At 38.4% G+C, this 25,675-nt stretch overlaps 1 protein-coding gene and 1 pseudogene across 1 annotated transcript in view; one reads left to right on the top strand and one right to left on the bottom strand.

Moving 5' to 3' along the window:
- The window catches only part of PRR16 (proline rich 16), a 266,136-nt gene extending 241,029 nt beyond the window's left edge, over positions 1-25,107 (top strand). Inside the window, exon 3 of the mRNA XM_037028984.1 lies at positions 24,171-25,107. The gene's annotated coding sequence lies outside the window, so the exon portion shown is untranslated. The remainder of the gene's footprint in view (positions 1-24,170) is intronic.
- On the bottom strand, positions 20,094-20,772 carry LOC118975338 (vesicle-associated membrane protein-associated protein A-like; annotated as a pseudogene).
- Positions 25,108-25,675: the final 568 nt, after the last annotated feature.

The raw sequence follows: 25,675 nt of genomic DNA, 5'->3' as shown, positions 1-25,675 counted from the left end.
TATTATGGTATCTGAGAACGAAGCTAGCTTTGAGACATAATAGGATTGTTCTATAAGCAGCTATGCTTGAGGGGACAGAGTTCCAGCTGAGATGACAAGATATGTGAAACCGAAACTCTCTAGTGTTAGCAAAGCAACATCTTGTGCTTACAAAAAGACTTGTAGGAGGAATGAGATTAGTTTTTCCTCTCCTAGTTCATTAGAGTCTCAGAACCATGTGACTCATTTCCCTATTTACTCCTCTACCAGTGAAATTGATGTCAGTAAAAATTTGCCCTCAGCTTATCTACCCAAACACACTCCCCTCATGTACCTGTCTTCCAAAAGTAAAATGCTGCTCGCCATCTTCAAAGAAATGAAAGTGTCTTAACGTTTTCATTCCTTTCTTTGCACACATTGTTTCTTCACTAACAAGGACTTCCTGCCCATCTCTGCTTCATGGACTCCTGATATTTTAAGCCACTTTTCAGATAGTATCTTCTCTTTGCATTGATATACGGCTCACCTCTATTAGAGTTTGTGTGTCATGGAAAAATACACACACACACACTGTATCTTTTTTGTAATTTTTATTTTTATTTAATTCTTGTTCAAGTACAGTTTTCTGTCTTATATTCCCTGCCCGCCCCCCGCATTGCTCCCCACCTCCCTCCCATTTCCACCCCCACCTTAGTTATTGTCCATGTGTCCTTTATACTTGTTCATGTGAGACCATCCCCTTTTCCCCTATGATTCTCTCCCCTCTCCCCTCTGGACCCTGTCAGCCTGTTCCATATTTGAGTGTCATTGGTCATATTTTGCTTGCTTGTTTGTTTTGTTGTTTAGATTCCTGTTAATGATGATATCATATGGTATTTGTCTTTCACCGCCTGGATTATTTCATTCAGCATAATGCTTTCCAGTTCCATCCATGATGTTGCAAAGGGTAGGAGCAGAATTCTGCGGCATAGAATTCCATTGTGTAAATGTACCATAGCTTTTTGATCCAGTCATTTACTATATCTTGTATGCTTATTTTTAAAAAGGTTTTCTTTATTTTTAGAGGGAGGGAAAAAGAGGGAGAGAAATATCAATGTGTAGATGCCTCTAGCGTGCCCCCTACTGAGGACCCAGCCTGCAACCCAGGTATGTACCCTGACTGGGAATCGAACTGGCCACCCTTTGGTTTGTAGATGAGTGCTCAGTCCTCTGAGCCATACCAGCCAGGGCTTATGTACTTGTTTACATGTCTGTGTTCATTACTGGATTTGTGGGCACTTTGTTCACAGAATAAAAGTCCATTTCTGCATTTCTATTACCTTGCAAAATTCATGGTACAGATTAAATATTAGATATGTTTGCTGACTAAATTAAGACTACAAAAATGGACACTAATCCTTTCTGATACCACCTGAAGTATTTTTGCATATATTTTAAGTATATCTATAATACTTTAAAGGTTGTAAGCATGAAACCAGTTTTCTGGTTATAGATGGCAGAATAAAAGGAATTTTTGAACCTACTTCCCAATGATGCCAGTATTAGCAACCAGCCAGACACCCAGTGCGCACCGTGACCACTACCAGGTGTGAGCCAGAGAGCGGCCTGAGAGGTGGGAGCACCCAATGCACAACTGAAACAATTGTCACAATCCTGGCAGTGTATCTGCTGTCCCTGCATTACAGTGAAGAAATATGAACCCAACGGAGTGCATGCCTGGACTGCAGGCTCGGTCCTCAGTAGGGGGCACGCTAGAGGCATCTACACATTGATATTTCTCTCCCTCTCTTTTTCCCTCCCTCTAAAGATAAAGAAAACCTTTTTAAAAATAAGCATACAAGATACAGTATGTGTGTGTGTGTGTGTGTGTGTGTGTGTACTTTTCCATGACACACAAACTCTAATAGAGGTGAGCTGTATATCAATGCAAAGAGAAGATAATATGAACCCAAGGACAGGCCACTACAGAGTCGGGAGGAGTTCCTGGAAACCTAATTCAGTCTTACAACTTGGCAGTGAATAGGATGCTGAAGAGAAACAATACTAAAGTGATTTTTTAATTCATACCTGAGCCTTGAGTTTATATTGCTTCAGTTAAAATTAAATTAATTTTCTTAGAAGAGTTCATACATATAGTATATAAACTAATGGAAAATTTAAATGCCATCCACATACTGCTTCATCTGTCTACTAGTATCTACCTATTTACCTATGTGCAGAGGTGATTTGAGAGATGCCTGGAATGGTATTCATCACATGTTAATGACAGCGATTTCTTAGGACAGAATTTAGATTTTGTTGAGGAAAGAGTTTTTGATTGCTTCTTTGTTTTGTTCACATTTTTAAATATTAGCATTTATGTATTTCTAAAAAATATTTAACCAGCATATAGAATATACATTTGGAGGATATTTGAAATATACCAAGTAACTTTTTTATTGTTTAATAATAGCATTCCCCAGAATGTGTAACACTCATATAAATAGGCAATATGAAAAAAGTCTTTTGTCATAAAATAATTTTTGGAAACACAAGAACATCCATCTATCTACATTTCTTTAATGGGTGATTATCAAAATTGCCATACTGTGTTTTAAGACTCTCCAACAGGGGAAAAAATGCATGCAGTATTTCACAAAGTCACTTGCTTGCGAAACACTTCTTATTTTATTCATACAAAGCTTGTCCTGGTACCGTAGTGAGCAAACTTTTTGAAACTTCTAAATATGTCCAAGATATTTATTAGTTGTTTTTTACATTAGGGAATTATATATATTACTTTTTTCATGACTTAGAACACAGCTTTATCTTAAAATATTATATAGGTAATACATATTTTATAATATAGTATACAATGTTACATAATATTACAATGTTTTTGATGTTATTTTATGAAAATACTTTACATTGAAAATTAGTTCAACTAAAGGAAAATTTAAAAAACTGGAATATAATATGCCAAAGCTGTAATAGCAAATACCTCCCATGAAGGTTTCCGTTTGCCCTAAATGTGTGAGGATTTTGCTATTTAAATGAAAATAGACTAGAGATTTTGGACTTCAGAATGATACCATCTTTGTACCTTAGTCATCAAAAATTTTAGCAGAGTAAGCAAACTGAGATAGCTATAAGTGTGCCATTGCGTACAAGATACTGGTATAGCGAGCACTTCTCTCTGAAACAGAGGATTGAGTTCAGCTATTTGGTATAGACTTAGGTCACATGCATATTCAGAGATAGAATGGATTCTCACCTGTGTCAATTAATATTAGGTTCCTATGTGAATAACAGAGTTATGGAATCACAGTGACCTTAAAAGATAAAATGCAAATTCATTTTTCGTACACAAGTCTTGAGGCCAATCAAGACTGATATGATGGTTCTCAAGGACTGAGTACCCTATAAGAATTTCTCTGGGCCATCCCATGGAAGGTTCATTCTCACCGTATAAATAGGGCAGCCAGAGCACCGGCCATCAAGCACTTGGGCCAGCTTCAAAAAACAAAAAAAAGTTTTCCAGCAGCTGTCATTTAGTATTGTCACTTGAATTCCTTTCCAACTTTGTCACTTGGCCAAACATACTTCCAAGAAAGTATTTATTCTGGCCCTGGCTGGCATAGCTCAGTGGATTGAGTGTGGGCCTGTGAACCAAAGGATCACTAGTTCGATTCCCAGTCAGGGCACATGCCTGTGTTGCAGGCCAGGTCCCCAGTAGGAAGTACACGAGAGGCAACCACACATTGTTGTTTCTCTTTCTTTTTCCTTCTCATCCCCTCTCTAAAAATAAATAAATAAAATCTTAAAAAAGAGATAGTATTTATTCTGGCTGACCGACTACTTACCTAAAAAATTGTTTTGTTTTTTTTTAAGGAAAAAAGGGTGTCTCTCAGACTGTCTAAAACAGATGGGCTATGAGTCAGGTAGGGAGTAGCCCCTAGAATAAAAATGAAGATTATCAGGAGACAAAGCACTGATTGCAGGGAGCAAACATAAATGTTTTGCATAGTGGAAAACAAGAATAAGAAGAAATATCAGTGACGATAAAGAAATAGACAAAATGCATGGTTTTACAAAGCAAGACTGGGGAGAAAGTCGTGACAGAGAGGCGTAAAATGGGCTTTGCTTTTTATTTTCAGTGTCTATAAGTGTGAATATTAGCAGGTTTCTGTACCTGATGCCAATGTACCCTCTCGGTCGCAGATTTCCCATTACAGAACTAGACAAAATTAACACTTCCCATACAAATGCAAACTTGTTGATACTGCAGATGGTAGTATATTCAGTCACTAACTAGCTTTTATGTTTTATTTATTTTTGAGTTGATGAATTTCCTATTGTTCTGAAAATACCAGTTTCTCTGTTACTTGAGTATTTAATTTCTTAAAGAGGCAGTTAACTTTATAAAAAGGAAGAGGAAAACAAATAGATAAGATAACCAATCTGATTAAATGACTGTTCTGTAATTCTCAGACATGCGTGGAGAGGAGACGGTTTTCTCTCCCACAACAAGAATAAGGGTAGAAGGGAAAAGATTGAGTTGTCCCTCCAAAATCAGGAGATAAAAACACTAAGCTTAGCGGCGCACTAACTTTGTGATTCTATTCTAGAAAATTTCCCCATGAAAACATTTTTTCTTCAGAAAGATAATATTCAACTTTATTTCTTGTATGAGAGTTTTATAAAAGTAAAAGTCATTACCAATATTGCTGGTTCTCAAATGGGGTGCTGTTGCCTCCCCTGCAGTGCAGGAGCCGCTGACAATGTCTGGAGGTATTTGTGATTGTCACACTGCAGGCTTGCTCTCAGCACCCAGAGGTTGGAGGCCGAGGATGATGTTGACCTTTCTACAGTGCACTGGCCAGCTTCCCTCGTGACACTGCAACAAAGAGTTACACAACCTCCATGTCAAGAGTGCTGAATTGTAAAGTCCTGATCCATATGAGTTTATTTGGAAGAGAGAACAATTCCTCTTAATGCTAAAAAGATACCTCTAAATAAATACTGATTTTTAAAATAAACCCTATCTGTTATCAAACTTGTGGAACCCTAAAACCAAGAGCTCTTAAACTAAGTTCTACGCAGTGCAAGGGTGTTTATAAATATTTAAATCATAAGCAAGCGATTATGTACACAGGTTGGGGCAAAAGTAGATTTACAGTTGTTCCTATGGAAAATAATGCAATAATAATATTGCATTATTATTATATTAGAAGAATAATCTCTGTGTTTCACATAATCACAACAATAAACCTACTTTTGCCTAATCTCGTATGTAAATCTGCATATTTTAAGGGGTGAAATCTGTAGATTTATCTGATTCTCTATGGGATTTATGACCTCAAAAGTCAGCCACTGAATTTATTTAGAAAGCCAGAGAATTCCAATGTATTAACCAGCCATTATCTTCCCTCCAGTGAGCCAAGCTGCTCTTTCAGGTATTGTTTTCTGCACATTCTCTAATCTTACTGAGCTAAGGCATAACTCACATGCAAATAAAATTTAAGATTCTCAGTTAAATCCTCTTTGGTACAGGGGACCTTAATAAGGACATTTTCTCCTGAAGTGTTCGTTATTGAAGAAGCCAGATTTTCTGACATTTCTGTTAACTGACACTTAAATACATTAAATATTCTTTGTGATACAGGTTGCCTTGATATTTAGGATAACATTGTACCCTCTACAGTTAATGCAGTTCCCCACACCTGCCTCTTGCTTTTTCTCCTATCTCTGGAAATAATATCACTGTCTGTCTAAGTCACCACACCAGAAACAAAAAGAAAAATTTGTGTGTCTTCAGTTTAAGTCCAGTTATTTTTTTATTCTGTCTATTCTGTACCCTAAATATTCTTTGAGTTAATTCCCTCTTCTCAATCTCTGCTGCTGCTGTTCTCAGTTCAATATCTTATTTTCTTTCATTTGAAATTGCTCAATAAACGCCTAACTGCTGCCCATGATTCTGGGTCTGCTCTCTTCCACTTTATTTTTCACACACACACACACAGTGCAATCTTTCTAAAGGGCAAATGTGACTGGGTCACTGTCCCTTTAAAAGCACCAATGTCCTCTCCACTACCTACTGGTAACACTACACCTCCCCACCCCCCTTTGCCTCTGGCTACTGCTCCACCCCTCTCCCAATTCCACCCAAATGGAGGTTAGGCTCTGACTGCACTGATTTCTCTCCATCCCTGAATGTGTGTTTTCCAGCCTTGGTCCCTATTTTGCTTGAGTGACTTCCCCAGTATTATTGATTTTCTATTTATTCTTCATTAGGGAGCTGGCTGAAGTCTTTTCCTGTTCTTCCAGGAAAGGTTCACTGCTCTAGTATTTTATGTGTTATTCACCTTTGTGTTCTAAGTGCCTTGAGCAGTTCCTGCCTGTATAGACAGTCCCAGGACATATTTCTGTGGTGGTGTTGATAGCATTATGTAAATTCAAGATTTTTCTCAGGACTAGATCATCACGGACAAACATTGTCTTTGGTGCTCAGGGAGTTACTAGAGAGATCATGTATTCATAGGAGGAATCAAATGAAAAAGTTCACTAAGAGCTCTGAAAATTGAATCTTGCATTTCAGCTTTCTAAAGTACTGGCATTATAAGTGTGGAACATGGTTTTTGTATAGAACAAGTGTTATCCCATTTTTTAAACCACAATTGCTATGATTATTAATGAAAAGTGTATGCAGTAGCCACAGTGAAGATAGTTACAGAGTTTACAAGTTTTAAGTTGAATAAATGAATGAAGTACCACCATCCAAGTTTTTAAGACGGTAAATGACCCTGAGTCCATATAATGTTCTGTAGTGGGACAGGATTACCCCCCATACTCCCCCAAAAGAATTTTCTAGACAAAAATGTTAGCACTGCCAAGGGTGAGACACATTACCCGATATTTTAATAAAGAGCTTTACCTAGAGGCTATTGAAATGTGAGAGATTCTGTTTTTATTTAAAGTAAGTGGCCCCACACTTCTAGGGTTTTACTGTACAGAACACAATGCCTTATTAAGAGTATGCCTCCCCAAATCCATTATATCTGGAAGCACACTGAATTCTGGGGCTATTAAAGAAGCCCACCTACAATGTCAAACTGGAAATGTAGGAATCATAGGTGTCATTTGTTTGTATATTTTTCATGAAAGTAAAAGTAGAAATACTAAAGTAAAATAGAGAGTGGAGCAAAAGTAGGTTTACAGTTGTGAGTACACAAAACAGTTTATACTTCTGTTATTATTTATTAATCATTGTACTATTTTCCACATAAACACTGTAAGCCTACTTTTCCCCACTCAGTCCATTGGAACACACCTGAACCAGAAGTACCTTGACAGCCAGTCACTGAGACCACTTCTGATTTAGCCAGTATTGAAGAAGTTACTGAATTCTGAATATAGTACAATGGTGGTACTTTGAGAGTATAGTTTCCTTCTTTAGGAGTTAAAGGGATAGGTCACTGGATTGTATTTGAGAAGTATCATGTCAAAGAGTGTTAGGATACTCAGGACTGCCCTCTGATAAATTACAAGTTTAATGGCAGTGAAGATTGCTCATTATTTAGTTATTTGCCTGATGACAAGGGTAATCTTTTTACCAAAAATGTATACATACAGATATTCACATTTTCTAGTCACAACGGTGGCAAGATTGAAGGAAAGTTAGGAGGAAATTGACATACTCTAAGGTTAAGTAAAAATATCCTAGACACCTGCCAATTAAACTGATAATATTATCTTATTCCCTTCAACTAAAACAAAACTGTTTTAAGAGAATTATTTTTCAAATTTTATTTTATGATTGTAGTTTGGGCCCTGGTGGAGTAGCTCAATCGGTAGAGCATCGTTCCTATACACAAAGGTTGCAGATTCCATCTCTGGTCAGGGCACATATAAGAAGCAACCAAGATATCTGTCTGTCTGTCTGTCTCTCTCTCTCTGTCTCTCTCTGTCTCTCTGCTTTCCTCTTTTAAAAAATCTGTTTAAAAACTGCAGTTTACCTGTGAACCACATGATCGCGGTTCGATTCCCATTCAGGGCACATGCCTGGGTTGCAGGCCAGTTCCCAACAGGGGACTCATGAAAGGCAACCATACATTGATATTTCTCTCCTTCTCTCCTTCCCTTTCTCTCTAAAGATGAATAAATAAAATTTAAAAACTGCAGTTTACATTATTTTGGATTAGTTTCAGTGTACAGCATAGTGGTTAGCTAGTCATATACTTTATCAAGTGTTCACACTTAAATGTAAGACTCAAAACCATAAAAGTCCTAGAAGAAAACATAGACAGTAAAATTTCTAAAATATGTCATAGTGATATTTTTTCTGACATACCCTCTTGGTCAAGAGAGACAAAAGAAAAAATAAACAAATGGGACTACATCAAAGGAAAAGGTTTTGCACACAAAGGAAACCATCAACAAAATGAAAAGACAACCCACTGAATGTGTGAAGATACTTGCCCATGATACAGCTGAAGGCTGAACATCCAAAATATGTTAAAGAACCTTCTATATTGCATTTTACAAAAAGACTTTCCAGAAAGACCTGTCTGTCACAGTTGATGCAAGACATTTTCTTTCCTACCCTGGAACTCACCATATTCTGACATGTATGCCTAAAAAGCAAAGCATTTTGGAAGAGGAAAAAAATAAACTTTAAGTAAAATATACTCTATCTTTCTTGCTTCCAATTCCTTTTGAGTACAATGTTTTAAAAAATAAAATGGAGAGTAGAAGTCATCTCTTGGCATAGGCGACTAGATGTTTTTCCAAATGCAGTAGCTTCAGAGACCTCAGCAACCCAGAGAATCCTTGATTTCTTTTCAGACAACAGGACTTCATTCAGCCTACTTGTCTTGGCTGGCCTCCCTGCCCAGGATTTCTAACCCTGCCTGTGCTTGGGGAAGGGAGACTAGTTAACCTAATTATAGTAGGTTCATAAAATGGTAACCCATCACGTCCAACTTGCTGGTTCATGGAAAGTGCCCTATCATTTGTTTAAAAGCCAGATGAAGAAATGCCATTTCTTGAAGATGAGCGCAGCATTTTATTGTGTCTCCAGAATTTAATCACTGAATAGCGTCAGTGGGTGGTAGAGGGGGAAGTATTGTTATCACTTGTTTCACGTAATAAATTAAAAGCCTAACATGAAAATGGTTGAACAGAAATGTTTAAACAGGAAGGAGGGAGTAATGTTGGCATTTTAATTTTGTTTTGATTGAAGTTATTCTAATTCCACCATGAAAAAAAAATGCCTTTCTCTAGAATGCCTTTTTTGTGATGGAACTGATTAGAACGTGCATGTGCTAACACTGGGCTTGGCAGGCTTTAATGCAGTTACACAAAGGAGTTTTGCCAATAGGAGGGATACATATCACAGCCATTCATTTCACAGTGCTCTCCAATCTGGCTACAACTGTTTTTCTACAATGCACATCAGTGCATTAAAAGCACATCAGTGAATTAAAAGGAGGGAGAGGGGAAAAAAGACATTTAGAAGAAGGGGTTTTCAGAACATTTTTGGCTTCAGAGAAAAGAATTTACAATCATTAGCATAAGTAAAATTCCTGCTTGGCCTAAGTTAATGAAAACAGTCTGAAAGCAGAGATATTTTCAGAAAAAAAAAACCCACAAAAACAAAACTGTCCTCTACACACCATTAGCAAGTAATAAGGGACCTGGGGTAAGTAAACATCCACATTTTGTGTAGCCAAATCCCTCTGCTTCCTCAGAGTATAAAGTAAACGCCATCAGTGAGTGGGCTTTACTGGGTTCCTGGAAAATAGGCCAAACTAAGCCTGGAGACTGTTTTTTCTAAATTGGTTCCTTTCGCACTTACACTTTGGTACTTTTTACACTGTGTAATGCATTGTCCTAAAAGAATTAAATATTGCAATGTATGTATAACTCTTTGGTTGCAAAACCACCAATGCTGATATTGTTAATAACCACAGACGAGGAGGGCAAGACAGTTACCTCCATTCCGGTTTTATTTCAGTGCAAACCCACCACTGCGGCCCCCTTCCGGTCTGAGACGGCAGTCCTCCTGTCACGGTGCACCAGCAAGCCTTGGGCTCTTTTCTAAGAATCATCCTTTCAGATAGCTTGTTCAGCACGCTTATGGAATTAATTTTCTACAAAAATGACTTGTTCAATGTTTCTGTCTTTGTAAAAAGAAAAAAACATGAACATTGTAAAATCATTTTTTACCTATATTCTCATTTACTTTATTCACCTCTTCATCAACCCTGCAAAGTAGATATTGTTTATCCTGTTTTTTTTTAATAGTTGAGGGAACTGAGTCTCAATGATTTGTCCAGGTCCTTGTAAGTGCTGTGGGATGGAACTTAATTTCACACCCCAGATTCTGAAATTATGATATCATACCAGCCACTGTATTAAGAATTTCACAAGTATTTGCTAATTGATCTATCCACACTTGAATTTGTCATTAGCTAATACTAAGGAAATACCACAGGACTGCACACAGTTTAGATGGATGAATGAGTGAATGAATGAATGAATGAATGAGGCAAGTAAGCAAGCATATATTGCTTGTATCCTATGGGAGAAATGCAATTCAAGTGATTGGAATTACTGCTCAGTCATAACATTGGTGGTAGTCTTGACTAATTTATTGGTTCAATTGTGCCCATAATAAACAGTAGGAAAGATTTCTAGAAAGTGTCTTTCTTCAAGGTAATATTTTTAACTTGGAATCCAGAAGGATGAAAAATACTACTTTTTTGCCTGCTATTTATTCCTTTTTTATGGAAGACTTTTAATTATGATATGTAATTGTAGCATTTATGTAGCAATAAAAAGATTTTTTCAAAAGGTTGACAAAATATCCCAAAACAGGTTTGAACTAGGCTTCTGAGATATGCTTTTCAATAGTCTTTTGTGAAGTACATGTTAAAATAATTATAAATAATTTTAGTATCTTAAAAATTACCACATCATGGGAACTTCACTGTTATCTTCCATGAAACATAATTTCTATACTTATTAAAAATTATGTCACCAAACCTATTTTAACTGACTTATATTAATTGGCAAAATAATTGAACAGCACCCTTTCCAAGATGATGTGATTCTACATGGACATATATTTACATATGGAAAAAATGATTCAGTTTAAGTAATAAGAGTAGGGTTTTTTGCTTGTGAATGCCAATGTGCCCTGGGCAACAGAACTTCTGTATTTTTATTTATGTCTCTGACTAATTTCTTCAGACATTTTCACCGAATTTATCTGTCAAGGTGTTGCAGTGTCAGGAGAAAGGAATTTCAAAGGGCACATGCATGGCAGAAGTTCAAGGATAGTGGCAAGATTTACTGGGATGAAGAGAAATAATATGCCCTCAGGGATGTAGAGGGTGGGCAGGCTCTAGCAGCACCTACTTCAAGATCCTTGATAACCCTTCATATGCTTTCTCGGTTTGGGGAGCAGGAAGGGTTGCTTTCAAATGGTCCCTCCTACTTCCTGAGTTTTTCCTGAGCTTGTGCTGGGTCCTCCCCTTGGCCTGTCCCTTTCCTGGACCTTCCAGTGTTCCAATGCCTTCATCTATCTGATTCTTTTCCCAGATTTCCTCAGACTGGACTCCACCCCTTTATGTCTGCATTTTGGCTCTTACTGTGCATGCCCCAAAGTTCTGCTGCGTCATCTGGTTTCTGCTATGCACATGCTTACCTACCCCTGCACCATCTTGTCTTCCACTGAGCATGTGACTGACAAAGGAGTTTTCCCCACTGCGCCCCCCACTCCCATCTCAGAAAATCCCAGTACCAGGCTAAATTGTTCCCTGCAAAGATTCTTCTTGCCCTCATGAGCATTGCTTGAGGATTGCTGGGATATTAAGTCCCTAGGGCAGAGGATGAGGTAGTTTTTGGGGAGCCAGTGAATACTGCGTTTCCTAGTGAAAGCAGCTATAGTGTTTGATTCAGCTCCCTAGTTTATTAGGCTTAATGTCTGATTCCATTTGCTCTACTCCTTTATCAATACTAACTAGCTACCTGTGCCACTACACTAGCAAAGTACTTACCTGGACTTTATAAACTATCTCCTTAGTTTGGAGGATCAAGTTTCCAGGGCCAGAATACACAGTAGATAAATATTTATTTTTCTATGTAAGTGTTCAAATCTTAAGTGGACATTTTTAACTTATTCATAAAATGAATTAAAATATTTGAGGGGGGTGTGTGGTCTGTCCAGAAAGTATCCAGCCGTACAATATGAAAAATAGAGACATTTATTGAAGAAGGTACAATGTACAAGAAATATTATACGTAGGACAATGATGCCTCTGTCCCCTTCAAAGTGGGCACCTTGGGACCTCACACAGTTTTCCTAATCACCATCAACCACTCCATCGTATTTTCCTGAATCTCCTCCATGGTCTGAAATCTCTTCCCTTTCTTTTTTTTAATATATTTTTTATTTAACTATTGTTCAAGTACAGTTTTCTGTTGCCCACTCCCATCCCAGCCCACCTCCCCGTGCTCCCCACCTCCCTCCCATTTCCACCCCCCTTAGTTGTTCTCCACGTGTCCTTTATACTAGTTTCTGTGCATCTTTCCCCTTTCCCCTGAAATTCTCTCCCTTCTCCCCTCTGGTCCCTGTCAGCCTGTTCTGAATGTCAGTGTCTTTGGTCATATTTTGCTTGCTTGTTTGTTTTGTTGTTTAGATTCTTGTTAAAGGTGAGATTATATGGTATTTGTCTTTCACCGCCTGGCTTATTTCACTCAGCATGATGTGAAATCATGATGTGAAATCATGTCTTCAGAAGCAGCATCTCCACCAGTTCCATCCATGCTGTTGCAAAGGGTAGGAGCTCCTTCTTTCTTTCTGCTGCATAAAATTCCATTGTGTATATATACCATAGTTTTTTGATCCATTCATTTACTGACGGGCACCTAGGTTGCTTCCAACTCTTGGCTATTGTCAATTGTGCTGCTATGAACATTGTGGTGCATAGGTTCTTTGGGATTGGTGTTTTAGAGTTCTTAGGATATAATCCCAGCAGTGGAATTTCTGGGTCAAAAGGTAGATCCATTTCTAGTTTTCTTAGAAAATTCCATACTGTTTTCCATAATGGTTGTACCAGTCTGCAATCCCACCAACAGTGAACTAGGGTGCCCTTTTCCCCACAACCTCTCCAACACTTGTTGTTTGTTGCTTTGTTTATGATAGCCATTCTGACTGGTGTAAAGTGGTATCTCATTGTGGTTTTAATTTGCATCTCTCTGATAGCTAGCAATATTGAGCATCTTTTCATGTGTCTCTGGATCCTCTGTATGTCCTCCTTGGTGAAGTGTCTGTTCAAGTCCTTTGCCCATTTTTTAATTGGGTTGCTTGTCTTCTTAGAGTGGAGTTGTGTAAGTTCTTTGTATATTTTGGAGATTAAACCTTTGTCTGAGGTATCATTGGCAAATATGTTTTCCCAAACAGTTGGTTCTCTTTTTATCTTAATACTGTTTTCTTTAGCTGTGCAGAAGCTTTTTATTTTGATGAGATCCCATTTGTTTATTCTTTCCTTTATGTCCCTTGCTCTAGGGGACATATTGGTAAAAATGTTGCTGTGTGAAATATCTGAGATTTTCCTGCCAATGTTCTTCTCTAGGACTTTAATGGTTTCACAGCTTATATTTAAGTCTTTTATCCACCTTGAATTTATTTTGGTGTATGGTGTAAGTCAGTGCTCAAGTTTCATTTTTTTGCACGTAGCTGTCCAGTTCTCCCAGCACCATTTGTTGAAGAGGCTATTTTTACTCCATTTTATATCACTGCCCTCTTTGTCGAATATTAATTGGTTGTAGAGAGTTGGGTTTAATTCTGGGCTCTCTGTTCTGTTCCATTGGTGTATGTGCCTGTTTTTATGCCAGTACCAGGCTGTTTTGATTACAGTGACTTTGTCATACAGTTTGATGTCAGGTATTGTGATCCCTCCTACTTTGTTCTTCTTTCTCAACATTGTAGCTACTATTACGGGTCGTTTATGATACCATATAAATTTTTGAAGTGTTTGTTCTATGTCTGTGAAATATGCCATTGGCACTTGAATAGCTATATATTGCATTAAATCTGTAAATTGCTTTGGGTAGTATGGACATTTTGATGATGTTAATTCTGCCCTTTCAAAGATGATTTTAGTTTGGGGAAAGCCAGAAGTCTCAGGATGTCAGATCTGGGTTGTTGTGGGGCTGAATCACCTGGGTGAGTTGATATTTCACCAAAAACCTCTGACCAAGACATGATGCATGGGTGGGTACATTGTTGTGATAAAGCTGCCAATCACCAGTTGCCCATAGTTGTGGCCTTCTGAATCACCCAAATAGTTTCCATGGTGGAATGTTCAAGACTAACACCACATTTGATGCAGATTCATTGCTCTACTTGCTCAGTCATTTTGAATGTGACAACCACACAGTACATGTGCTCACTCAATGGCATCTACCACCTCCTCTGCCTAGTAGAGTGAAGTTGTTATTGTTCATGCATGCACATTCCAGTCCACTCTCCTTGGCTGCCAGATTACATCAATGTTGTGTAAACCATACACATTATATTAACAATGGCTGGGCTTTTTCTGGACAGACCCATGTATGCATTCCTTAAACTGATTTTTATGTTACTCCTTACATTTAATATGCATTTTTGTGGTTACTATTGAATGAAAAAGCAAATACAATAGAGCATAGTATCAGGCAAAGCTGGACTTTTGCTTTTTGTTATTTTGAATTTCAGTCTAAGGGTTTGTAATGGGACGGACTTGCAGGGTCAGCTTCATGGGTTTGTGACTATTGCAACTGTACAAAGCCCTGTCTTCAGAAGCAGCATCTCCACCATTCACATGGCTCTCCTACCTTTAGGGTTTAATGACGTGCAATTGCTGTCTTGATATTTTTACCTTTGACTTTGTGTTTTGTAAGTGAAATCCCATGGGATAATAGAGAACATGCTGGGGGCTTGAAGCGTCCTGTCAGGCATGGCACTGCATGCGTCACCCACTCTCCCTCCCAGGCCTGGAGATCACTGCTGCCCTGTCTCAGTGAGGGCACAGCGCTGGCAGCTGTGTGATGTACTGTGATTTGCAAGGCAGAGCCCCAGGGCTTATAGAGGTCTGCCCTCAGCCTGTGCCAGAGGGAGCATGGCATTAAACAGCAAGTACAAAAACAGAGAGACTGAGCAAGGTCCCTGCATTTCATTTTTCACCGAACTCTATAAATTCCGTTGCTGGCCTTGGTCATTTGGAACTGAGGCTATTGAATGCCATCGTCTGATGTGCTACCTTAGATGAGGAGTGCAATTCTGAGGTGTCAGGAACCTATTTTAGAAAATGACCACCTGGCCTGAAAGACTTAAATATCATCACTCTAAACGGCTGCTTGTCAGACACACGTGCACTTACATCAGTACATCAAGCACCACCTACACACTTGGTTAGTATGTCTTTCTTAGGGGTGTACAAATTCATTAGGTGGTACTTGCGCTGCTGCTGGGCTCAGGTGAGCAGGGCAGCTATCAGAGACCCTCACTTACGTTTTTAAGGTTTCATTGGCAATTTGTCAGGGGAAATTAATTGTGTCGACTAAGAACACAATGCTAGAATTAGCAATTTCATGTTCCTCTTATTAAAATAATCTTCGAACTGATTTTCTCAATATTCATAGAAAAGATCATGACCAGTTACTACCCTCAGAAATCCCAGAAGATATTTATAGTCATTCACAGTCTTGCTAGATCAGATGCAGTTTTCAAATCAGGATTTATTTTATCATAAGCAAAGTTGCATAGTAATACAGCTGACATTCTACCAGTGTCAAGTTTCCATAGAAACAGAGGTAGAAAGTTAATTCTGGTCATTTTTCTTTTCAGAGAAGTGTTTTTGCTATCCCTCCATTCATATTATAAAACACTAATATTTGGGAATTTGGATGATCAAATAGGCCTTATTTTCTGACCTTTAACACAATAAAATTCAAAATGGCAGCTATATATCAACTAAAAAAAACCCCAAAATTTGTTCTGATATGAGTACTTAATATTGTACTGTTGCCAATTCTGCCTCAATTAGTTTGTAAATCCAGTGCTAGTCCATGGAATTTGTAATTTTGCTAAAAACAACTGAATCTGAAATGTATACTAGAGAGGAAATGAATGACTAGCACCCAGAAATACAACCATGCAAGTATGTGAATTATTACATAAGAATAGCATGTCAAAACAGCAACATACAGATAACTCAGTCAATGCTGTTGAAATGATCCACAATCCATTGGAAAAAGTCAGATTCATAAGTAATGTTATAATAAGTAAATTAGATTCAAGCAGGATTGACAACCTTTTTCTGTAAATGGAGAGAAGAGTAAATATTTTAGTTTATGTGGGCCATACTGTTTATCCCAAATATTCATCTCTGTAGCTACAGTGCCCAATGAATGGTACAAAGGTAGCAAATTTGGCTTGCAGTGCTGACCTTGACTTAATCTAACTAGAGCCAACATTTCCTTACCTGGAGAATGGCAAGAATATACATCATTGCTTTATATAACAAAGTGTCAAATAAATAATCAGCTTTATGTTTAAATATAATCAAAATAAAACTTTTTATTTTTATATTTTCCGTGTTTGTCATAATGGCTCACTTATAGTAGGTGTTCCATACATCTTCATTTAACCTAATTAACTGAAAACTCATTCTGCTGTTTGTTTAACTGGGGATATAAGAGAGATTTTTTGGGGGGGAGGGTAACAGTTTTGGTCTCTTCATAGTTACTACCTAAAATGCAGCAAACTCAGTACACATAATACATTGTCCCATAGTTAAAATAATATATGTTATATATAAATACTTGTTTTATAAAATATGTGATTCATATATATACACATTTATATATTTATACTTAACAAATATAGAGTATAAGAAATATAATTACAAAAATTGTACTGAGGTCAAAATAAATATAGAATTCTGAAATCCTGCTGTTTGGACAAACTTTTTGTATTACTTTTAGCTTTTTCTTAGTGTGGCTTGCCATCTTTGACATTTTAAAATCATGCTGCCCTGACTGGGTAAAAAGGCTCTTAGTCACTGAGGATATTACTTATAGCCCTGCAGCCCTGGAACTTCACATACAGCTGCGTTGTGCTCATTGCCAAGGCTATCGTGTAGGTGTGTGAGCTGCCTCACGCTGGGCTGCATCTACAGGTTCATCACTGAGCTTCTCCCCTTCTACCACAACCACCCCTGAAAAGCAGCAGAATAGCAACCATTGCAAACTCATGCTAAATGACTGCTTTCTCAAGATGTTCTGCAAGGCCTGCTGCCTGGGCAAGGAAGCTACTAGGTGCTGGACCCCAATGCCAAGGACACATTCTAGGGTGGCAGCCTTCTTTGCCTGCTGCAAGTGCTTCAAGCATTCACTCCACGTACCTGGCCCTCTCCCCAGCAAAGTGCCAGGCCCTCTTCCCAGCAAGGTGCCTTACCCAGTGCCCTCTATTGAGCCTATGCATCCCCGTCACTCGCCACTCTAAGTCACGAGGTCCATGCAGTGTCTCCAGTCTGGTGCCTGAGCAGCACTCAGCCCTGACCTGGCCTCTGCACCCTTGGGACCGGCGACTTCATGTGCCTTTGCTTAGGCCAGTTCTTCTGCCACTACCGAACAGCTACCAGTTTGCCTGCTGCCCAAGAGTCAGACCTGACAACTTCGCTGCCTATGCAGGCCCCCTACATAGTCGCAGATGCTGCAATGCCACAAGGTGGCAGCAGTGGCGGTGTGGAGACAGCATGGACTTCTATGGGCCATACTTGCCATGTGTCTGCCTCCACATGAGCAGAGCATACAATTGAAAATCCATAGATGCTTCAGCTCTTTATATGAACAAAGTATCCCCAAGACCAGAGGGCATGACTGGACAGAAGGCCAAATTGAGAGCCATATACAGGAGACCCTGGGCAAAAGATGCACAGACTCCCAAGTCCACTGAGAACACACACTGAGGCAGCCTCAACCCCAGTAACTGGGACAAAGGACCCTTATTCAGGGGAAGCCCCAAAGGGCAGGCCTTTCAGGGGGCACAGCTGAGTGTCCACATTAGACAGCTGGATCTGAGTATTGGGGAATCACATGACTTCAACTCTTCCCTGCACTGTGTGAAATGGGCCTTTCTACACAGGTTCAGCCTTTTCAAATTTTGACTATGTTACTGTAATAAAAGACTCTAATAGCACCTTTCTTCTTCACATGAGGAAGATAACTTTGGAAAAAAATGGTACTTATATAAACTAGCCAGACATTTAATGGCTCAAAGCCTAAAATTGTCTAGTATCATTTATATTTTTCATATCACATTTGTGTCTGGAAAAAATTTACCATTAAAAAAAATGACCCTTGTGCCTGGCAGGGTGCCCAGTTGGTTGCAGCACTGTGGCCTACGCCAAAAGGAAAAGTGGTGGGTCAGCGCCTGTCAGGGCGCTTTCCGGAGGCAACCTGTGGCTGGTTCTCTCCCCCACTAATGTATCTCCTCCTCTCTCTCTCTCTCTCTCCCCCCCCCTCTTAAAAATACCAATAAACATATATTTGTGTGAGGATGTAAAAAAAAAAAAAAGGCCCTCCAGTACTTGAAAACGTTGACCTATTCCATTCCAAAAGTGAAGAAAATTGTAATTAGTTTAAGGAAAGGCTTTTTGAACGAAATGAAGCAATTATCCACTGATCTGAAGAATGGGTCACATAGCATTTCCACAAACATGTCCTTCTTGCCTATACAGGACCTGGTGTGTGTGATTTTTGTGTCATTATCACATCTCTGAGTACCTTTATTTAACTTGTATAAACATGATGATATATTACATCTTCATATTTGAGGCAAAAATGCAACACATGTAGAGATTTTTTTAAAGTTTGTATTTTAAAACCTATTAATGGAAGTTGATGGATTTTTTTTTAATTATCAAATTATACATGAGAAGTTATTTGGGGCTTTTCTTCAGTGGGGAAAAAATATTTGACCCTGAGGTTAACAGGCTGAATGTGAATCCAGTACCACATAAGGAGAGGCTCAGATACCTAACACATTTTCAAAATTTGGTAAGAATTAAATGCATCCATTAATACCCAATGTTGGCATTTAGACAGCATATATAGGCATCTGTCGGTTAGAAGATTCTATTCTGTGCTTTTAATGTATGGTCACTGAGTGGGAGGTTCCATGGTCTAATGGTTAATGTATGGTCACTAGGGCTGTGAGGCAAATATCTGCTTCCATGCGATACCTAAAAAAAATTGTGTAACAGGAGAAGATTCATAAATAATGTTAGCTCTGATCTTAAATAAATGTAAAATGAACAACTATTTTATTTATTGAGCCAGAATCTGTTAACAGTTGTATTTTTTGTCATGTTAAATACCATAGGACAGTATCGTAAGAATGAAAAGCTCAGTTTAGCCCTGGCTGGTGTAGCTCAGTGGATTGAGCTCGGGCCTGCGAACCACACAATGGCAGTTTGATTCCCAGTCAGGGCACATGCCTGGGTTGCAGGCCAGTTCCCAGCAGGGGACTCACAAGAGGCAACCATACATTGTATTTCTCTCCTTCTCTCCTTCCCTTCCTCTCTAAAGATAAATAAATAAAATCTAAAAAAAAAGATATAATTTTTAAAAAAAGCTCAGTCAACAACTGCCTTTTAAAGGATAAGAAAAATTCTGCTGTGATATTAGCAAAGATAAAGGAGAAAGTTGACTCTGTGAGAAGCAACATTTCCCCACAGAATACATCTTGGCATTTTCTGAATGAGCGGGATTAGTGATCTAAGTAAATCATATTTCAAGAGACAACAGCAACAGATAAAATGTAAAGGGATCATCACAATAACATTTACAAGATTCTGAACAATTCTCGAACTCTTATAAACCCCTCTTGAACTCACAAAGAGAGCAATTCTTTATGAATTTCATAAAGGACTGAATGTGCAACTGACATCTGCTAATGATAATCTGGTAATATACAGTTTGTTAAGTAGCTGAACATTTAGTTTTTATTTTATAACCATAAGAGATCATTAAAGGCAACATGATGCTGTACATACGCATAAAAATGGTCACTGTGGGCCCTACTACCAGTGAAATGGTAGTAAGCAAATTTTTTTCTGATCAAGAGAAGGTAAAGGAAGTAGCATTTTACATGCTTCACTCTGCAAGATGAGTTCCCCTAAAAAGCATCTAATGAAAATGGCTGGAATGGGAAGAAGTGAGGGAAGAGGATTGGTGGCATTATTGCTGAAGGAAGCCGTTGAGGCGGATCCAGGTTTATCCCAGTGTGCTACATTTTTGAGCCTTAAGCCTTCATCATTTCTCCCTGAAGTTTCCTCCATGAGTTTCATGGAGAAGTTACACTCCTCCATGAGATTCCTTGTTTCAGTGTCATTGAATGAAACACTACGTGGTTATGCTGTGAGTCTGTTTTGTTTAGGTGCATTCAGCAGAACAGTTTTGCTGGGCTCCTAATCATTCAAGTCGTCATTCTCATTGAGCATTTCAAAATCACATCTCGATTTAGAATCCATTGCAGTCACCATCAACCCTGGGTCAATAATTCCACTGTTGGGTCACACACAGTACTGATGAGGTGCTGTGGTCTTCACTTTGAAACATACTTTTCTATCTGATGGATTTTGCAATTTAAGATTTGTAGTGACTTCATCTGTGTAGGGGGTCTTTGCATTTGAGGGCTGTGGGAGGGTCAAGGACCAGACTCTGCTGGAGCTTCATCATGGACCCAGAGGCAGATGCCATTGGAGACGCAGCACAGAGCAGGCAATGCCCCTATGCTGGCTCTTTCCTGTCTGGAGACACAGTGGTGGCAGTGGCTTGGCCAAGTTCTATGATGGGGCCAGTTCTTGACTTCTGCACACCCATGCCTGCCCCTAGGCTTCAGATTTGTTGGGCCATCTGCTGGGGCATCAGCTCTGGGTCTCACAAGTGACTCAGTCCCACACCACACCGGCCACTGAGGCCACGCTCATGCGATCCTCAATCCTCGGCACTCCACATGGTGACTTACGTGTGCACCTGCATCCTGGAGCCCCTAATGCTCCAGCTGTCACTTATTTAAGTAAGAATGCGTGGGTTATTTTGCTTTCTTCAATTTGCCACTAAGAAAGCACCTACAGCTTGAGTTCTTAGTCACTGGATTCAGCTGATGGCTTCACCATTCCTTTGCTGTAAACGACTGCCGTATGTACAGCCTCTCCCCCACCATCGTACTTTCCACACTTCCTCCAGATACTCTCCAAAAACAACTTGATTTTCTTCCTTCAGTTTTTACACAGTGTTGATTGTACCATACTCACCCCACCCCTGTTTCCATGCCTTTGCCCAGGCAGTTCCCTTTGTTTGAAATACCCTTATTTCAAAACTAATAAACGGGTATTACTTTTGCAGACTCCAACCCATTCCTCAAATCTCAGTTCAGAGGCCATCTTCTATAGGCCTCTTCTCCTATGCTCATTCTTTATTTCATACTTATATGTATTGTAGCACAAATCTTTTATTATGAATATTAGTATGTCTCCTTACCTTCTGAATATTAATTTCCTCAGAGGGCAAGAAATTAGTTTTGTATTCATGGTTCCTCAGGCAGTACCCTGTATACAGTAGGTACAAAATACATAGTTTTGACTGTCTCATAGATTGTTTCACCTTTTTAATAAGTTGTAACAATGATGAAGACTGTTAAAGACTCCTATATCAGAGAACTATGAAAATATAATTGGCACAGGTAGTTATCTTTGTGCCAATTACATGAATTATGTTCCTATATATTTGCAGAAAGCCATCTTTGTACAGTTTTATCATATTTCTTTATTTAATAGTAAACCTAAAATATTAATTATTGTATGATTGCTGCTGATACATTAGTAACAGCTTTAGTGTCCATTTCTTTTCCACACGTGGAAGCTTACATTTCTAAATTATAAGAAAATGGCGTAAATAGGCAGATGCAAGCGGTGCTGCTGGGCTAAGCACAGGTTACTTGAGTTTAGCCCAGTCTTCCCCACTCCTCTGTCCCAATGTTACTACCAGGAAGACCCGAGTTAGGGGGGGTCCCCGTCCTCCTTGGTTCTTGCCTTGCTTGCAAGAGAAGAATTCAAGTGAGAGACAGGATGTGTGGTGGAAATGAGATAAGTTTATTTATGAAATACACTTGGGCACAGGCACCCAGCTAGTCTGAATGTCCCAGGTATAGAGGAAATTAAGTTGTTGGTAAGTTTGTTGTACACACTGGAGCCTGAAGCTGACTACTGGGGTTCAGGGGTTATATATTTTAGCCAGCTCCTAGGTACCCCTCCTTCTCCCCTCTCCAGACCTTGGGATTAATATACACAGTTTGAAAGGCTTTCTTTCCCAATTAGTGAAAAGGATACATACAGAATTTCAAAGGTCCCTCCACCCCCCTGCTCCTGTTTTGCTTGTGATGTTTGGACATCTCACCATCTTATCAATCTTATCGATCTTATCAGGCCAGGCTCAGGACTGCTGAATTCATGAGTAAGACACGACTCCCTCTCCTCCCTCCACTGTCTATCCTACCTAACAATATCTTTTGCATCTTTAGAAGCAAGTTCATGATGAGAGATTGTCCTCTCTTTCTGTGTCTTTCGCAGAAAATCTTTTATGATGAGCCAGAGTATGCCTTCAACACACATTGACTAATTGTGTTTGGTGATTTTTCTAGTTATAATCTTGGAGTTGGGGGGACTATTGTCTTCATTTTGATTATTTAAATTTTAAAATTGTCTTGCTAGTTGGGAGTAACATCATTAAAAACAATTCTCACTCATCTAATAGAATGGTAATGGTTTGTCAAAAAAGGACTGACTGATTCACTTGGTGGCCTGGGAGTATGTTTGTGTCTCTGTATTGAAGAAAGTACTGTGCATTTTGGAATTCACCTACCTCCAAGTGAAGGGGTTAAAAAAAGGGTTCTCAGATGGACCGTAGGGATTTAAAATGCCCTTAAAGCCATCACTCTCTGTCTCTGACTTTTCTAATAACTTACTAGTCAATTCAGTATGGTACAAGGTTTATTTTAATGACCTTCTGTACCTATTCTAGTGAGTCATGGCATAAGTATGGCCGTTTGTGTCATAACCTAAAGAGAAGACCATAGACATACTCCACACTAAGTGGTATTACTCATATTTGATGTTGCGTGGGCAGGATGAGAATTATGGCTAAGTTTATTTCTTTTTGTTTTCCAAAAAATAGATTCACTAGTTACAAATATGGATATCAGTTACTTTAAGGTGCTAATTTTAACGAATTGTAGATATTCATGAAGGAAGAATAGTTCTTTGGCACCTCTGCTACATCAAGGGAAAGGATATCCTTTGGCAATTTGATAATATATTTAGACAATATAGAATGCAATGGAAGATTATATTACACAACATGTTTTTTAAGTTATTTTTGTTGTTTTTAAATGAAATCTCCACCTTAATAAATATGATTTATTAATTAACCATATTTAATAATGACATATATCAAGATATATTTCTCAAGATATAAATATCTCAAGATATTTTATAAATTTTTAGTGTATTAGTCTTTGAGAACTTGGCACATTTACAGGTGGACAAATTTTTCTGAAGTTAGAAAAAAAAACTGTCAGAAATAGGCCCCGGCTAGGTGGCTCATTTGGTTGGGCATTGTCCTGTACACCAAAGTGTTGAGGGTTTGTCCCCGGTCAGCACACGTACCTGGGTTGTGCATTCAGTCCCCGGTCGGGATGGACCCAGGAGGGAACAGATCTGCGTGTTCTCTCTCACATCCATGTTTCTCTGTCTCCTTCTGCTCCCCACCGCCCCTAGTCCTCTTTCTCTGCAACTAGTGAACAGATCCTTGAATGAGGATTCAAAAAAATCTGTCAAAGATAGATCTTTTACTTGAGATACGAGCATGCTACTACTAAATTTTGATGACTGACATCACATTATTTCATGTATAAAATTTAAGTGGAATATATGTTTAATATATTTAGGCATTTAAAATAATATTCTTGATAATTCAAGAATTTTAAATTAGACATTAAGAAATGTTCGCCTCATTCTTAACACGTTTTTTAATGTTTTTTGTTGAAGTGCACTTGTTATTTAAACTGATCTTTTCTTGTGTTTTCATTCTTTTGACAGCTCCTTCAGGATGGAAGGAAAATCTTTATTTGGAGGCATGTCAGCTCATTTTTCTCACTTCAGATTCATCATTGTGACTTCTTGAGGCCAGCTCTAATTTTGAAATAACCAGGAACTTGTCCATCGGAGAGCAGCAAACCCCCGAACTTCGGAGCACAAACGATCATGGATAGGGTCTGCGTAGAACCATCTGCCTCTAGTCTGACAGCCATGAGCAGAGCCCTAGGGCTGAAAAAGCCACAGCCTTAAATCTCTTCACTCAGAAATTACCAAGAAGATTTAAAAAAAAAACTAGATGAAAAGGACTAAACAATCAAGCCAACAAAAACAGAAACCAAACAAACTCCATCTTACTTCACCATGAAAATAAATATTCCCAGATACACACCCATGAAAATGTATATTCAGCAAATGAAGCTAGTAAATTGTCAATTGATTTATCATTTGGGAAGGTAAAAGTGTAGAGATAGGAGATATCTCTAGCCAGAATCACTCAACATTTCAAAAGGAAAAATGTAGACAAAAAGAAACTGAACAAGCAGAGGCGCATTGCAGCAATGAACAGTATTAGGTCGGAATGTTGCTGTTTGCAGAGAGGATGTTTGCCATCATGTGTACACTTTTAAAGCCATAATGGAATAGCAGCATTGTTGTCAATTGCTTGAAAAGTTTCTGCATTCAGTCCTTCACTCCATATTGGCTGAGAGAGGGGGGAGGTCAGTTCTTACTGATTATTTCTCAATGCACTTCGAATATTTGCACTGTCACTTCCATTCAGGGTAATGATGTGCGCTGTTATTTGCACAGATGGTCCCATGAGTTTTGAGACCACAACAAGCAGTTTCTTGCAGGAGTCTAAAAAGGAAACACTTAAGAATTCTGCATATATTGAGTTCTCTTTCTTCCGTAAAAATCAGTTATCTGAAAAAATAATGTTCTTGTCTCAGATAAAAATAACAACTACAGAATTATCATGAAAAAGCATCAGTGTGGATCAAATTTTTTAACAAAGATCATTTTTTATCATTAACAGCCAAGAAGTCAAATACAGTGAACTGTACGCTAAACATTTGTGTTTAACATCTATTTGTTCTCTGAAAAAAAAATCATTTGTAATTTGTATTTGACATATAACAGTTTTTTATAGCCATTTATCTATGCTTCATGGAAAAATGTACCAAACAGCATTTTCAGTTTATTTTTCTAAATAAATGTGTTGTTTGTATTATTTGTAGTTGCTTATTTTATTTGGTTTTCGTTACCTGGAAGATAAGTTTCCTGTGGTTCACTGGCAGACTTTTGTCATGTTAATTTAGAACTAATGGAAGACTGAAATTTCAAATATTTCTGTAGTATAAAATTATGCTTTCTAGCTCCTAAACTCTGAAGAAGAAATTATATATATTACACCATGACTTTCTTGTCAAGAATTATTTTAATATTTGAGTTACTAATTATCCAGAGTTAGTTGTACTATCTGCTAGAAAACAGAAATTTGGGGCATG

Source organism: Sturnira hondurensis, unplaced genomic scaffold (genome assembly GCF_014824575.4).
Source record: "Sturnira hondurensis isolate 20B ecotype Veracruz unplaced genomic scaffold, ASM1482457v3 Scaffold0001509, whole genome shotgun sequence".
Taxonomy (NCBI): Eukaryota; Metazoa; Chordata; class Mammalia; order Chiroptera; family Phyllostomidae; genus Sturnira; species Sturnira hondurensis.
Note: the sequence above shows the minus strand (reverse complement) of the source record. Positions and strands in the feature narration are given on the sequence as shown.